Here is a 14,730-nt window from a genome sequence, read left to right as displayed (position 1 = left end):
AAGTGGAGGTTGATAGGTTTCATGATTAGTCAGTATGTCAAATATTATAGGGAAAAGTCAAGAGATTTGGGTTATCAGGAATAGTAAATCAGCCATAATGGAATGGTGGAACTGACTCAATGGACTGAATTGCTTAATTCTGCTCCTATATCTTTTAGTCTAATGGTCTTTTTTTGCTGGGTCTGAATCCTGGAACTCTCTAACAGCATTGCCAGATTGTCTTCACAGAAGGAATGCAGGAGTTTAAGGTGGTGGCTCACCACCTTCTCCAGGGAAAACAGGAATTACTTTCCACTGATGCCAAGATCTTCAAAAGTAAATAAAGATACATTTTTCTCTCTTTCTAACTCAGCAATGGGCTTATTACCAACAGAGCTAAAGAGGCCTTGGAAGCAATGTTGCAATGTAAACCACCTTTCAAGATTGAACATATTAAGAATTATGTTGATTGACACTTGGCCCTTTGTTCCCAAGCGAATTATTTGATTTACAGATAGATGTTTAAGTATGTGCAATGATTGAACGTGATTGACATCTTGGCAAAATACAATAAAAATAACATTCATTTCTGAAAAGAATGGCCAAATCGTGAATCCAGAGTATTCAGAATCAGAATGAGGTTTAATATCACCGACATATGTTATGAAATTTGTTGTTTTGCAGCAGCAGTACTGTGCAGTGTATAAAATATAACATAAATTACCAAAAGAAATATATTAAAAATAACTAAGTAGTGCAAAAGAGAGGAACATAGTGGGGTGGCATACATGGGTTCATTGTCCTTTCAGAAATGTGACAGTGAAAATTTCCCTCTTTTCCTGATCTACCACCTGTTATGTTGTGAGGAAAACTCTCTCTTAGCTTTAATGATAAAGGGCTGATCTCTGTACTGTACTCTCAGCTGATGTCTTTGCGAGTTTGAGATCTAAACAAAACTAAGATTAGATGGGAGGATGACCTTGGTATGGACCTGGCTGAGGAATATTGGGCAAAAGCATTGAATAGGGTTCATTCCTCGTCAACATGTGCTAGACTGGAGCTCATACAATTTAAGGTTTTACACAGGATAAATTTAAGTAAAGCCAGGCCTGCTGACATATATCCTGGGACAGACGTTGGCTGTGACAGGTGTTCCTTCTCTCCGGCTGGTTTAGTGCATGCATTTTGGTCTTGCCCTCGGCTTGATGACTATTGGGCGCTGGTTTTTAAAATTATCAGTGAGGTTTTGGGGGTGACACTGAGACATTGCCTGCTTATAGCTGTATTTGGTGTGGCAGATGATGTTTTGGGTTTAGATGCAAACCAGACAGATATCATTGCATTTACATTGCTATGGCCCGTAGGAGAATCTTGCTGGTCTGGAAATCTGCCACTCCCCCATCTGCTGCTGCTTGGTTAGAGGACGTAATGTTTTTTCTGAAACTAGAAAAGGTTAAATTTACTCTGAGGGGGTCTGTGAAAAAGTTCTACTCAAAATGGGGACCTTTCCTGTCATATTTTGGGAGTCTTAAGGAATTACCTACCAGTTGAAGGCATTTGATTGTACTTGGGGATTTGCCCCCTTTTAACACGCATATGGTTTACCTCACAGGGTGGTTGATACATTGTAATATGAGTATATTCTGGATCATCTAACCTGTTATGGATGTGTGTGGGCCTTCATGTTGAAGGAATGTAGGGGTATGGCTGTGAAATGTCCGTACTTGTATTCGTGAAGTGTTGCATTGTAAATACATTAGCTGCCATGGTATGTTCAGGAGAGTGGGTGAAGGGAGTTTTGTTTAGGGGTAAGATATAAAAGTAAAATGGAGGAAAATGTAAGGTATTATGTATTCTGTAGTGTGTCATTCTTTCAATAATAAAATATAAAAAAAAATTGATGGTGGAGGGGAAGAGGTTGTTCCTAATACACTGATCGTGTGTCTTCAGGTTTCTGTATCTCCTCACTGATGGTAGTTATGAGAACTAGGTATGGTCTGAGTAGTGATGAGGGAGGAAGGGAGTTCCTTAATGGTGGACACTATCTTTTTGAAGCATTGCCTTTTGAAGATGTCCTCAATGGTGGGGAGGCTAGACCCCTTGATGGAGTTTACAACCCTCTGCAGAGGCCCCACCATACCAGACGGTGATGCAACCAGTTAGAATGCTCCCCATGGTACATCTGTAGAAATTTGCTGCAGTCTTTGGTGATATGCCAAATCTTCTCAGCCTCCTAATGCTGGCATGTCTTCCTTCAAGGTTGCATCGATATGTGAGGACCAGGATAGATCTTCAGAGATGTTGATGTCCAAGAATTTGAAACTGCTCACCCTTTCCACTACCAACCTTTCAATGAGTTCTGATGTGTGTTCACTCAACCTTCCCTTCTTGAAGTCCACAATTAATTCTGTGGTATTACTGACATTGAGTGCAAGGCTGTATGATTACTCTTAATTAGCTGATCTAACACGATCCTGTACACCTCCCCATCACTATCAAAGATCCTGCTGACAACAGTTGGTGAATTTATAAAAGGCACTTGCTCTGTGCCTGTCCACACAGTCGTAGGTGTAGAAAAAGGAGAGTAGTGGGCTAAGTAAGCATTGACGGGGTGTGCTGGTGATGATTGTTAGCAAGGAAGAAACGCTATTTCCAATCTGCACTGACTGTGATCTCCCGATGATGAAGTCAAGGATCTATTGGCAGAGGAAGGTATAGAGGCCAGGTTTTAAATGCGGTTGATTAGTTCTGAGGTAATAATGGCATTGGGTGCTGAATTGTAATCAAAAAAGGAAAGGCGGGAGGAGAAGATGGCGGTGCGACGCAGCGTGCGCGGCCTCTCCGGTGAAGTGATATCGTATTTGTTAAATAGGGTACCGTGCACAATTCTGATTTGATGGAGACAGCTGTGAGAAGCACGGAGGAACATCTGGAGAAACTTCTGAAATGCCCAGTTCACTGCTGCTGCTACTGTGTGATCAAGAATCTCCGGAGGGTAGGCCCCAAATCCTCGGCTTTGCCTGCTGCTGGTGGGCGGGGTTGGGGTTGAAGTGCTCGGCAGAGATGGTGCTCGGTGCTTGGTGTCGGAGGGCTGGTCGGAAGCTCGAAATTTTCAGACAATTCAGAATCAGACTGCGGTCGGGCATGGCAGGGAGAGCTTCCTTCCTTCTCCCATCTGCGTGAGATGTGGGACTTTCGAGAGACTTTGAACTTTTTTTACCGCGCCCACGGCCTGTTCTTCATCAAGTTAAAGTGTTGCTTGCACTGTTGTAACTATATGTTATAATTATGTGGTTTTTGTCAGTTTTTCAGTCTTGGTCTGACCTGTGTTTCTGTGATATCACACTGGAGGAATATTGTCTCATTTCTTAATGCATGCATTACTAAATGACAATAAAAGAGTACTGCATGTCCTCATAATCTAATCTAAACCGAGGCCTGGCATAGGTATTGCTGTTGTTCAGGTGCCCAAGGCTGACTGGAGCTCGGTAAGATGACATCCTATTATAAGGGTAGACGAATTGCAGCAGGTCCAAATGCTTGTTTAGATTAATTCTAACCATGACCAACCTCACCAAGTGCATCATCAAGTAGGTGTGAGAGCAAGTGGTCAATAGTCTTTGAGGAAGCTCACCCTGTTCTTCTTGGACACTGGTATGATTGATGTCCTTTTGAGGCAGTTGGGAACCAGTAAAGAGCAATGAGAGATTAAAGATGTCAGTTGGTTGGCACAATGCTCTACCTGATACTCCAGTTTTTAAAGCATAAAATCAGCAAATCTCATGTAGCAGAGCACAGATGAAACTGGTTGCTTTGGAGGTTTTGTGTCTTAAGCCTTCATTTTGGAGAGGACATTAACATTGATTTGCCTATCATTCTGATGGCTTTGGAGAATTTTTTAGAGGGAGAATTGGTGGTGCTTCTCTAATGCTTTGAGACATCTAATGTAAGCTATCTATGTCTCCAAAGATTATTTCAGCTTTTCACTTCTTTTCCTCCCCCCCCCACCCACCTATCGTACCTTCCCCATCACCTGGCCTCATCAATAATCTCCAGTTTGTACTCCTTCCACTCTCCCCACCTTCTTATTCTGGCTTTTCCCCTTTCCTTTCCAGTCCTGATGAATTGTTTCAGCCTGAAAAGTCAACTCTTTATTCTTCTCCATCGATTCTGCCTGACCTGTCGAGTTCCTCCACTATTTTGTGTGTGTTATTCTCCAACGATTACTGAAGATGAAGATCACTGTTACTCAGTAGACCACCAGCTTAGTCCTCATCTTCATGTCTTCATCTTTGGACACCTTTTTTAACAGGTAACTGAAGACATTGACATATTGAACACAATAGTGGATTTTGTCATCAGTGACTGCCTTCAGTAAAAAATGACTATTGGAAAAAAAAAAGGTCCATCGTGGATTTTGGCTTTCAGTGGATTGAGTTGTGCAGTAGGGAGAGAATGGTAGAGGACTTCCGTATTCCACCTTAGTGTAAGACATATCACCCTCTGAAATTTCAGTCAGGGAATCAGTGGTGGCTTGCAGCACAGTTTCAAAGTCACATTTACAAGCAGCACTGCAACAAAAAAAGCTGCACCTCTCATGAAGGACCTCCACCAACCAGTCCACTCCGTATTCTCACTACAACCGTCAGGAAGCAGGTACAGGAGCCATAGGTCCCACACCCACCAGCTTCAGGAACAGCTGTTAGCCCGCAACTATCAAGCTCCAGAACCAGTGTAGATAACTTCACTCGCCTTAACTCTGACCTGGTTCCACAACCTACAGACTCATCTTCAAGGACTCTACAACTCATGCTTTCAGTATTATTTATTTATGTATTTATTAATTCATTCATTTGTCTTCTTTTGCACATTCGTTGCTTATCAACTTTTGTTTATGTGTAGTTTTTAATGAATTGTTATATTTTTTACTTTCCTGTAAATGACTGCAAGAAAATGTATCTCAAGCTAGTATGTGCACTTTTATAATAAATTTATTTTGACTTGGTCTTGACTTATCAGTTTGTATATATACAGGGATTATGTGAGAATAGGGGTGGCTGAGTCCTGGGCTGGACGTCCTGCTCACTTAAGGAAAGTGAAGCATCTTCCATAGCCCCTCCTTTCTAGGTGTAGTGATCACAACAAGTTTGATTTGCCATGCAGGAGATCACTGGCATATGGCCTCTCCTACACTACTGTGTCCATAGCAACGCCTTTATGTGGTGTCCCTGTTCTTATGGAGTTTCCTATGTCATGGCACAACCGAGTGTCCAGCGGTATAACTGTGCAGGCAGGCTGGGGTCATCAGCCTTGGTTGGCAGCTAGCCTAGGAGAAGGACAATTTCGATTCCAAACCCGGTGGATGGAACTCGTTAGCCTTGCCAGGCTGTCTGTCTAGGAGAAGGAAAACTCTGATACTCAACCTACATCCTTGTGGTCATTGTAGCTCACTGTGCCATTGTGGGACGCATCCCTGGCCTAAAGAGTGGAATTGGTCCACGCTCACCGATCTTCACTATAAACCTACACAGCCTAGGAAAGGAAGAAAAATCCTACAGCGATAGAGTCCCCTCCTGATCTTCGCAAGCGAAGAACCAGGCATCATCATCATTATCATCATGTGAGAATTATACTGTAACTGAACAACTGAGGTTGGAGTGACCTTGTGAGAAGAGAATAGAGGTGGCTAAGGTTGAACATCTTCTTGATGTTCCTGAAAATTAATTCCATTCTTGCAGGTAGTTTGTTGAGAAATTGAAAAATTGCTGGAAAGGAAGCTATGAAGAGGGTTGGTGTGACAAGGTAAGATCTCAATTGATATTTTACCAACAGTATCTAGATCTTATTCTTAGTTTTGCTATTTATTAAATTACCACATATCACCAGTGGCGGCTAACCCAAACAACAGTGACCTTAATGTTCACAGGGATTACAGTGTCTACCCCATATCCGCATCTTGGGTGTCCACAGGAAAAACTAATTACTCAATAGCGTTTTTTGTTAATCTTTCCCGTGCCTTAAAATGACATTGAGAACCATAATCAGAATTTTTATTTATCTTTGTGATAAATATCTTTATAAGAGGACATAAGATGGCGTCGCATGTGAACGCAATAGCCTCTCAGGGGCCAACAAAAGGTTCTTTTCTCTTTGCAGTTTTTTTTAATGATCCAAAGACAATTCTACTGCAAGAACATCGGGTACTACAGGCCTATTCCATCAGCATGCTGCACGTTGATCAGAGTAGCTAGATTGGTGTCGGTGGCGGAGCTGGCTGAGAAGTTGAAGGGGTCAGCCGAGGTGTCAAAGGAGCCAGTTAGAATATCGGAGGAGCCCATTAGGATATCGGAGGAACCAGTTAGGATATCGAAGGAGCCCATCGGGATACTGGAGGAGCCCACTGGGATATCGGAGGAGCCCATCAAGATATCAAAGGAGCCAGTTAGGATTTTGGAGGAACCCGTCAGGGTATCGGAAGAGCCAGTTGGGATGGCACAGGAGCCTACCAGCGCATCGGAGGAGACTGGTTGGGTTCGGAGGACCTGGACTTGCTGCAGACTGTGTTGCTCCCTGCTTCTCGGAAGCCTCAGAGCTGGTGTAGTATAACCCCGGGAGATTGTCTCGGACATTTCACTTGCAACCGCAAGACTCTGTTAGACAGTGATAATGTATGTTGCCGCAGGCCTGTTACCCTTGTCTGGTGGAGCGGCAGTCAACATGGGTTGCTGTGTAGCCTCAGTTGTAGCGAGTACTAGGCCTCAAGCCTCGGGCTTGCCTGCTGCTGCAGACCAAGTGAGAGACGCAGAAGCACTACAATGTAGTTGAGCACAGCTGGGGCCTGGCCTCACCCATCAGTGCTACCCTCTTGTGTTCGAGCAATGGAATGACAGGCTGGATTGCATGTGTCTGTACACAGCTGGGAGACTGTACCATCAATTGCTGGACATTGCCGCTCAGGATCTTGGACTATATATGGTTTTTTTATGTGGATATGCTTCTTGCTTGATAATTGAACTATGTTACTCGCTATTTTTGAATGTTTGCTTGCTACTTTGAATGTTTTGCACCTTGGCTCCACAGGAACACTGTCTCGTTCAGCTGTATCTATGTATGGTTTGAATGATAATTAAACTTGATTTGATTTGACTTTGATCGATTTGAGATATGATGCGAAATGTCGTGTTTTGCAACAGCAGTACAGTGCAAAGACACAAAAATATATAGATTATGGAAATAAAGAAATGGTGTAAAAAAATGAACAGGGTAACCACAAGAGATTCTGCAGATGCTGGAAATCCAGAGTAACCCACTCAAGATGCTGAAGGATCCCTGCAGGTCAGACAGCATCTACGGAAAGGAATAAAGAGTCAATGTTTTGGACTGAGACCTGAATGAAGGGTTTCAGACTGAAACATTGACGAATTAACAGCCTGGTGTTTATCGGGTCATAGACCATTCACAAATCTGATGACAGAGGGGAAGAAGCTGTTTCTGATTCACTGAATGTGGGACTCTGACCTCCTGTATCTCTTCCCTAATGGTGTAATACTGGGAAGAGGGAATGCCTTGGGTGGGGGCATCTCCTCTTGAAGATGTTCTCAATGATGGGAGCCACTGGCACGGCTTCTTCATGATTGCAGTAGTGTGTTGGCCTGGGATACATATTCTGTGATCTTGACGCCGCACAACTTAAAGATTCTCATCCGTTGCACAGCTGCTCCTTCGGTGTCAATTGGTGTGTGTTTTCCCAACCTTCCTGCTGAAGTTCACAATTAGTTCATTGCTCTTGCTGTCTTTGAGTGTGAGGTTGTTTTTATGCTACTACTCAACTAGGTGATCTCCCTTGTTCCTGCAAGCTTCCAGTGATTCAGCCAACGACGGTGGAGTTACTGGCAACACTGCAGTTATAGGTGGTGTTTGTGCTGTGCATGGCCACACAATCAAGAGTGTGGAGAGAGTAGAAAACGGGGCTAACACACATCCTTAGATGTGCCTGTGTTATTTGACAGTGAAGATGAGATTATATTACCTATCTACACTGATAGTCATCTCCCAATAAGAAAGTCTGTTGCAGAGGGAGGTACAGATGCCCATATTTGAAGTCTGGTTAGTAGTATGAGGTAATGATGGTGTTGAATGCTGAGCTGTAAATAATACACAGAAGCCTGATGTATATCTTCCAGTTGTGTAAGTACTCCAAAGCAGTGGAGAGTTAGTGTCCACTGTAGAGCTGCTGCTACAGGAGGTAAATTGCTGCAGCTCCAGATCCTGGCTATAACCGACCTCTTGAAGCACTTCATTACATTCTCCTAAAGTTGTCATTTTGTGTGAAGAGAGTCCATAATGGTTTGCTACACAATATGACCTGAAGGTGATTACATCTTCTTCATAAATTCCTACAGCTTTTTATTTGCAATCAGTGGTTCATTACAGAGGAGGTGTCAAAACAAGGACCTTCCCACAATGTATGAGTTAGTAAATAACATGATGCATTATTCAAAGTTCAAAGTAAATTTACTTTTCAAATGCTTATACTGTATGTCACCATATACTACCCTAAGATTCATTTCCTAGCAGGCAATCACAGTAAACACACTAGAATCAATAAAAGACCATACTCAACAGGACAGACAAATAACCAATGTGAAAAATAACAGCAAGCTGTTCCAATACAAAAAGAAAAAAACAAAATAATAATAATAATAAAATAAACAATAAGTATTGAGAACATGAGATGAAGAATCCTTGAAAGTGAATCCAGAGATTATGGAAACAGTTCAGCAATGGGGCGAGTGCACTTGAGTGAATTTAACCCTCTGGTTCAAGAGTCTGAGAGGTAATAACTGTTCCTGAACTTGGTGGTGCAGATCCTGAGGCTCCTGTACCTTCTCCTTGATGGTAGCAAGGCGAGAGAATGGCCTGCATGGAAGGGGTCCTTGATGATGGATGCTGCTTTCGTGTGACACTCAACCAACAGGATCTTGAACAAAAAAGGATAACTACACTCATCTACTGAGATGTTCCCACAATCAACAATCTCACTTTAAGGACTTCATCTTGTTATTTCATGATCTTGTTATTTATTGCTATTTATTTATATTTGCATTTGCACTTTGTTGGCTTCTCTGCTCTTCTTCATTCATTCATCCTGTTTACAGTTACTGTTCTATAGATTTGCTGAGTATGCCCACAGGAAAAAGAATCTCAGGGTTGTATGTGGTGACATGTACGTACTCTGATAATAAATTTTACTTTGAACTTTGAACTATATGCTGATTCTTCACCAGCCAATGACAGTGGTGTCATTGGCAAACTCAGATAGAGTTTTGGGGCTGTGCTTAACCTCACAGTCATGAGTGTAAAGTGAGTAGAGCAGAGGGTTAAGGACACAGCCTTGTGGCGCATCTGTGCTGATGGAAATCATGGAAGAGATGTTGTTGACAATTTGAACTGACTGGGGTCTGTAAGTGAGGAAATCGAGGATCCTGTTCTAACCTAAGATATGTAAGGAGATTTCCATTTTATCTTTCTTGATTAAATCACTAGATAAGGGCAGGAAAAATTAATCAGTTTATAAGCTTTCAGTCCAAACTTAAACAGGCTTGAATCTGATCCAAGTTAATACTCACAGCTCTCCCTTTCTCTAAATGACAATGGAAAAACTACATTCAACGTTATCTTAAGCTCCTTTCCACATGATCAATGGAAAATTCAGCACTTCTTCGAGGCCAGACAAAAAAAATATGTCTTCTCACCCTGATGACACCAGCCCAATTTATAATCATTTGAAATTTTTCTGGCACCTTGCCCTCGAGCCCCTCAGTAGCCAGCAAATGTTTCATTTAAGGCACCAAATTTTTAAGTAGGAGCCCTTTCTTCCAGATGAAAACTAAATTTACTAAAACTGGCATTCCAGAATTTTGAGGCGCATCAACTTATGGCTGAGGCAAATTGACACAAATAATGTATAAAATTTTCAAAGTTCTTGTATTAGTGATTTTGCATGTGCATAAATGGTTGACACCAAAAGCAAAATCAGATGTTAAATAGAAAAAAGCATATGTCAAATTAAGGCGTGAAGTATAAAAGTATGACTGACAAAAGCACTTCCAACAAAATACCTGTTAATATATAATTTACACAACAAAATTCATTTAGCTTTAAGAAAGGTATGTTTCAGAACTCGAGTATGTACAGACTTGGTTGGATAAAAGTATTCTGATCACAAAAATTTGACCCGTACAACAGGTTTTCTTATATTCATATAAGCTATTTAAGTTAGTTTCTACTTTGCAAGCAAATATCTAATAATTTAAAGCATTCTTTTTTTTTCGCAGAATAACTAGAAGCACTAGGCTCCAAATAGATTATTGCCAGAAAAAGATAAACTCTTATACGTACTCTGTTAAACTGCTTTATCTTCCTCAGATCCTTCCAAAAGTTGTGGATAGTAACTTAGCATGCTAGTACATTTTCATAAGTGACTCTTCTTAAACAGCTAAAGAAAGCTGCAATAATTTGTTTCCCACTAGTGACCCAGAACCATCATATCTTCATAAAGTCAATATGGAAAGAATGCTATGTGGCTGCGGTTTCAGTTCAAAGAATTTATAAAATAGAACACATATTCTCACATTCTGCAAATCCATGAAAAACATCTCACAAGAACTGTTGACGCAGGTTAAGTGGGTCAAACTTTTCTTTCAGGGAAGACAGATCCACACTGCACAAAGGAGGCTGCATTCTTCAGATAAACCCGTAACTTGAAGAAGCTAAATCTATTTCTGTATCGTTAACAGAAACCACATTAAGTTTCAGAGGTTAGGCAGAGGGCATTTTCTATGGTTAATTTCTGTATCATTATTTTAGAAATTTAATAAATAATGTCTGCAATAATAAAAAAACTGCTAAATAGATATAAAATTAATTTACGCCTCCTCAATATGGCAGGAAAAGAGAAAGGCTACACAGATGACTTGAAGTAATTCATTACAGATGTCTAATTAGACGGACCACATACAGAAAGCCATTTATTTAAATAAACAAAGCTATAGACAATTGTAGTATTGAATGGTATTGTAAATCTGAAACCCAGATGCTACATAAGAGAATCTCTGTAATATTTGGAATTTTTTTTTGTTAACACTTTGATTCAAACTTTGACAAACTGGCTGCCTCTTTCTGGATGATACATATAGTGTGACAGGCCAATTGGAAAAGTAATTGTGGACATGCTATGTTGCTGCCAGGATGTATGGCAATACTGGTGGGGCAGTCGCCAGCATACTTTCAGGTGATGAATTTCACTGTGTTTTTGAAGTACACATGACAAATAAACTTGAATCTTAACGCTTAAATTTACAAATTATTTTGCCGTGATATAACAAAATATTCCTCATGGTTACGATAGGGTCTTTTAAGAGAGTTTTGGATAGGTACATGGAGCTTAGAAAAATAGAGGGCTATAGGTAAGCCTAGTAATTTCTAAGGTAGGGACATGTTCGGCACAACTCTGTGGGCCAAAGGGCCTGTATTGTGCTGTAGGTTTTCTATGTTTCTATGTTAATGTTGCATTAGAAATTCTATTGTATGAAATGTCTGACTGAAATCCATGTAAAGCCCAGCTGATTGTTCAGTGGACTGTGTGTGTACTGAACAGCCTAAAATCAAGAATCTACGATCAACTTTACTCGCCGTATACATTTGCATGTACAGTATTAGGAATTTACTGTAGTATCTTGGTCAGGGCGCGACATGCAACATAAACAACAACATTCAACAATTATGAAGAATAAGAATTATATAAAAATTAAAGTCAGGGGTTAAAGTACGGATATGGAATAAAATATGACTGGTCCTTTATCTTGTTACTGTATCTGCTCATTTGAAGCTGTCCCACGAGTGAAAAGATCTCAACATCTATCCTGCTATGGCTCTTCATAATCCTACGTGTCCAAAGAACACAGACCTAAACTGTTAAATCTCTCTTAATATAGCAACCTTCTCATCCTAGAATCTTGCCTGGTGAATCTGCTTTGGCCTGTCTCCCTGCTATTAGGTACTTTTTTAGTTACAGGGATAAGAACTATGCATAATATTTCAGGTGTGACATCATAATTGTAACAATACCCCCCTATTAAATACCAAACCCTTTACTGTTTGCACTCTTCGTTGTTTGGTGGACTTGCTCGTTAATGTTTGGTGATACATGCACTTGAACACCTATCTCCCACCATTTTTAACCACAAGAGGTTCTGCAATTACTGGAAATCCAGGACACCTCACACAAAATGCTGGAGTAACTCAGCAGGTCAGACAGCATCTATGGTTAGTAATAAACAGTCGACATTTTGGACTGAAACATTCTCCATTTAGATGATAATCCGCCTTTTGACCCCTCCTACCAGATTGCATTACCTCACACTTTGTTACATTTGTCAATAGTTTGCACAATCACTCAATCTATCTATTGCAGGGTCATAGCATCTTCATTACAATGTGCTCTTCCACCTAGTCATGTGCCATCCGGCACATTTCAGCAGCTTACATTTCACCCCTCCTCCAGGTCAATATCATTAATAACTGAGTGCCATGAATCAATCACTAAGGTACTTTAATAATTACACTACAATGCAATGATGCTGAGACACATCATCAGTGAAGTAACCTGGAGTCATCAGGTGCTTCAGGTCATTCAACATCAGACACCCTCATCCAGGTGACCAGGCAGGGTTGATCATGTCCCAGCTTATGTCCCAAAAGTGATGGTCCATGGGTCATACCTCTTGATCCATAGCCATCTGGAGGCTCGCTCTGCAACCCCTGTGATGGTCTGATAACAAGTTATCATTAATAATAATTGCCAAGGACCAATCACTGAGGTGCTTCAATAGATACATCTACTGTATAATGACAATAACTATTTCTAGGCATTTCCATTTTAGTACCAATATTATTCAATAGATCAAACACTAAGACAAAAAAGATAAAATTTCATTTTATTAGATAAAATGTCATTAGATAAAAGAAGACTGTGATAATAGTATTTTATTTCATGTTTTAACTCAGTTATTCCTCTTGGGAAACTACATGGTGGTGAAATTGATTCTGTTTAAAAGGCAGAAGATAAATTATTGCAAATCAGCAGTCTAACTGCACGCTAACTGGTTTTGAATCTTTTGAAGAGCAGAGTTAAGTTCAGACACTGGCTATTGGCTCTGCCAAAAGAGCAGCTGCAGGCACACCCAGAGCTGGCAGGATGCCAGCCTGGTGAAGCTGCAATGCAGGATTACAGGATGGGTAAACATGGAGAACAGTTTGCTGATCCAGCGATCAACAGTTCAGACTGAAGCTCTGTAATCTTATTACACATTCAGTCATGAACAGCTCCAGACTGGCTCACAATGTCAGTTTTAGTGAATTCTGGGGTGGGGAGGAATGTCTGTGTAGGGTAACGTATTTAGGAGAAACGTACATAATTCACAGCCGCCGACATTGAGTTGGGGTTTCACTTTAAGAGGCTGGTCTGTTGTGATGACGTTCTTACATAAAGATTTTTAGCTCACTTTTCTGTTTAGTTTTTGAATTTCAATAAATGTGTTATGGGCTTCATTAAACATAAAACGCCTTACCTTGCTTTATTTGCGAAAGCATACAGGCCTCTATTTGCTTCAGTCGGGATATACAGAATAATGCTGGTGGAAGTACTGTATCACAGTAGCAGGAGCCTGCATTTGGTCCCGGCCTCAGTGTGGAGTTTACATTCTCCCTGTAGCCCATGCATTTCTGCCAGTTGCAGTTCCATCGCACATCCCAAAGAAGCCCATCCAGCCCTTCAGGCTACACTGCCCAGCAATCACCCGATTTAACCCTAGCCTAACCACAGGGCAATTTACAATAAACAGCTAAATTACCAAGTGGTGTGTCTTTGGACTGTGGAAGAAACTGGAACACCCACAGGAAACCCATGTGGTCATGGGAAAAATGTACAAGCTCCTTACAGACAGTGACAGGAATTGAACCTGTGTCGCTGGTACTGTAAAGTGTTGTGCTAAAGCGTGTTATGTGCTGTTTCTCCCTATGACTTGATACAGCTGATAGGTTACAGAAATTTGTCTTTAAGAAATTCTCCAACATGCTGCCTCAGTAGCCGCGGCTGATCCAGCATCCACAGGCTCTTGTGTCTCCTTAAGGTAATCCCTTGGCCTTCACTCTACTTCCACTGAATCACCACACTTGTCCCTCTGAACTCCTACACTTATATTCTCCCATGATCCTCGATCCTCAAACCTTGTGCCTCTCCCTAAAATCAAACAAGAGAAGATCTGCAGATGCAGGAAATCCAAGCAGCACGTGCAAAATGCTGGAGGAACTCAGCAGGCCAGGCAGCAACTATGGAAAGGGTACAGTCGACATTTCGGGCCCAGGCCCTTCCTTATCCGCACTTTGTAAGCCCCTTCCTAATCCACGAGTCATGTGCAGTCTGAGATGACTGCTCGCACATCCTCAGACAGGAGGGGGCATGGCAAAAGCGGGACTAGGCCATGACTGCCAGCCAGACGATGCCATTTCCAAATCTTAATGCCCAACAGTACTTAGAGATTAAAAATAAAAATTGACAAAATTTGCTCTTTCTTTCGCACCATCCTCCTCCAGCCACACCTCTGCCCCCCACTCATCCCCAGCATAATGTTAAATCCAGGAGTGAGATTGTGTTGCCCTTAACGCATTTATTTGACTTTGTTGGGTCTA

General features: G+C 41.3%; 1 protein-coding gene across 2 annotated transcripts in view; it reads right to left on the bottom strand.

Annotated features, from left to right (window-relative positions):
• Positions 1 to 13,902, bottom strand: part of LOC140199916 (coiled-coil domain-containing protein 102A-like) — a 649,450-nt gene extending 635,548 nt beyond the window's left edge. The window contains exon 1 of one of the 2 annotated variants that reach the window (XM_072262408.1): positions 13,611 to 13,902. The gene's annotated coding sequence lies outside the window, so the exon portion shown is untranslated. Of the gene's footprint in view, positions 1 to 10,380; positions 10,406 to 13,610 lie in introns of those variants that run through there. The other variant, XM_072262418.1, reaches the window with a different exon arrangement.
• Positions 13,903 to 14,730: the final 828 nt, after the last annotated feature.

The sequence above is a fragment of the Mobula birostris genome, chromosome 1 (assembly GCF_030028105.1).
Source record: "Mobula birostris isolate sMobBir1 chromosome 1, sMobBir1.hap1, whole genome shotgun sequence".
Taxonomy (NCBI): Eukaryota; Metazoa; Chordata; class Chondrichthyes; order Myliobatiformes; family Myliobatidae; genus Mobula; species Mobula birostris.
Note: the sequence above shows the minus strand (reverse complement) of the source record. Positions and strands in the feature narration are given on the sequence as shown.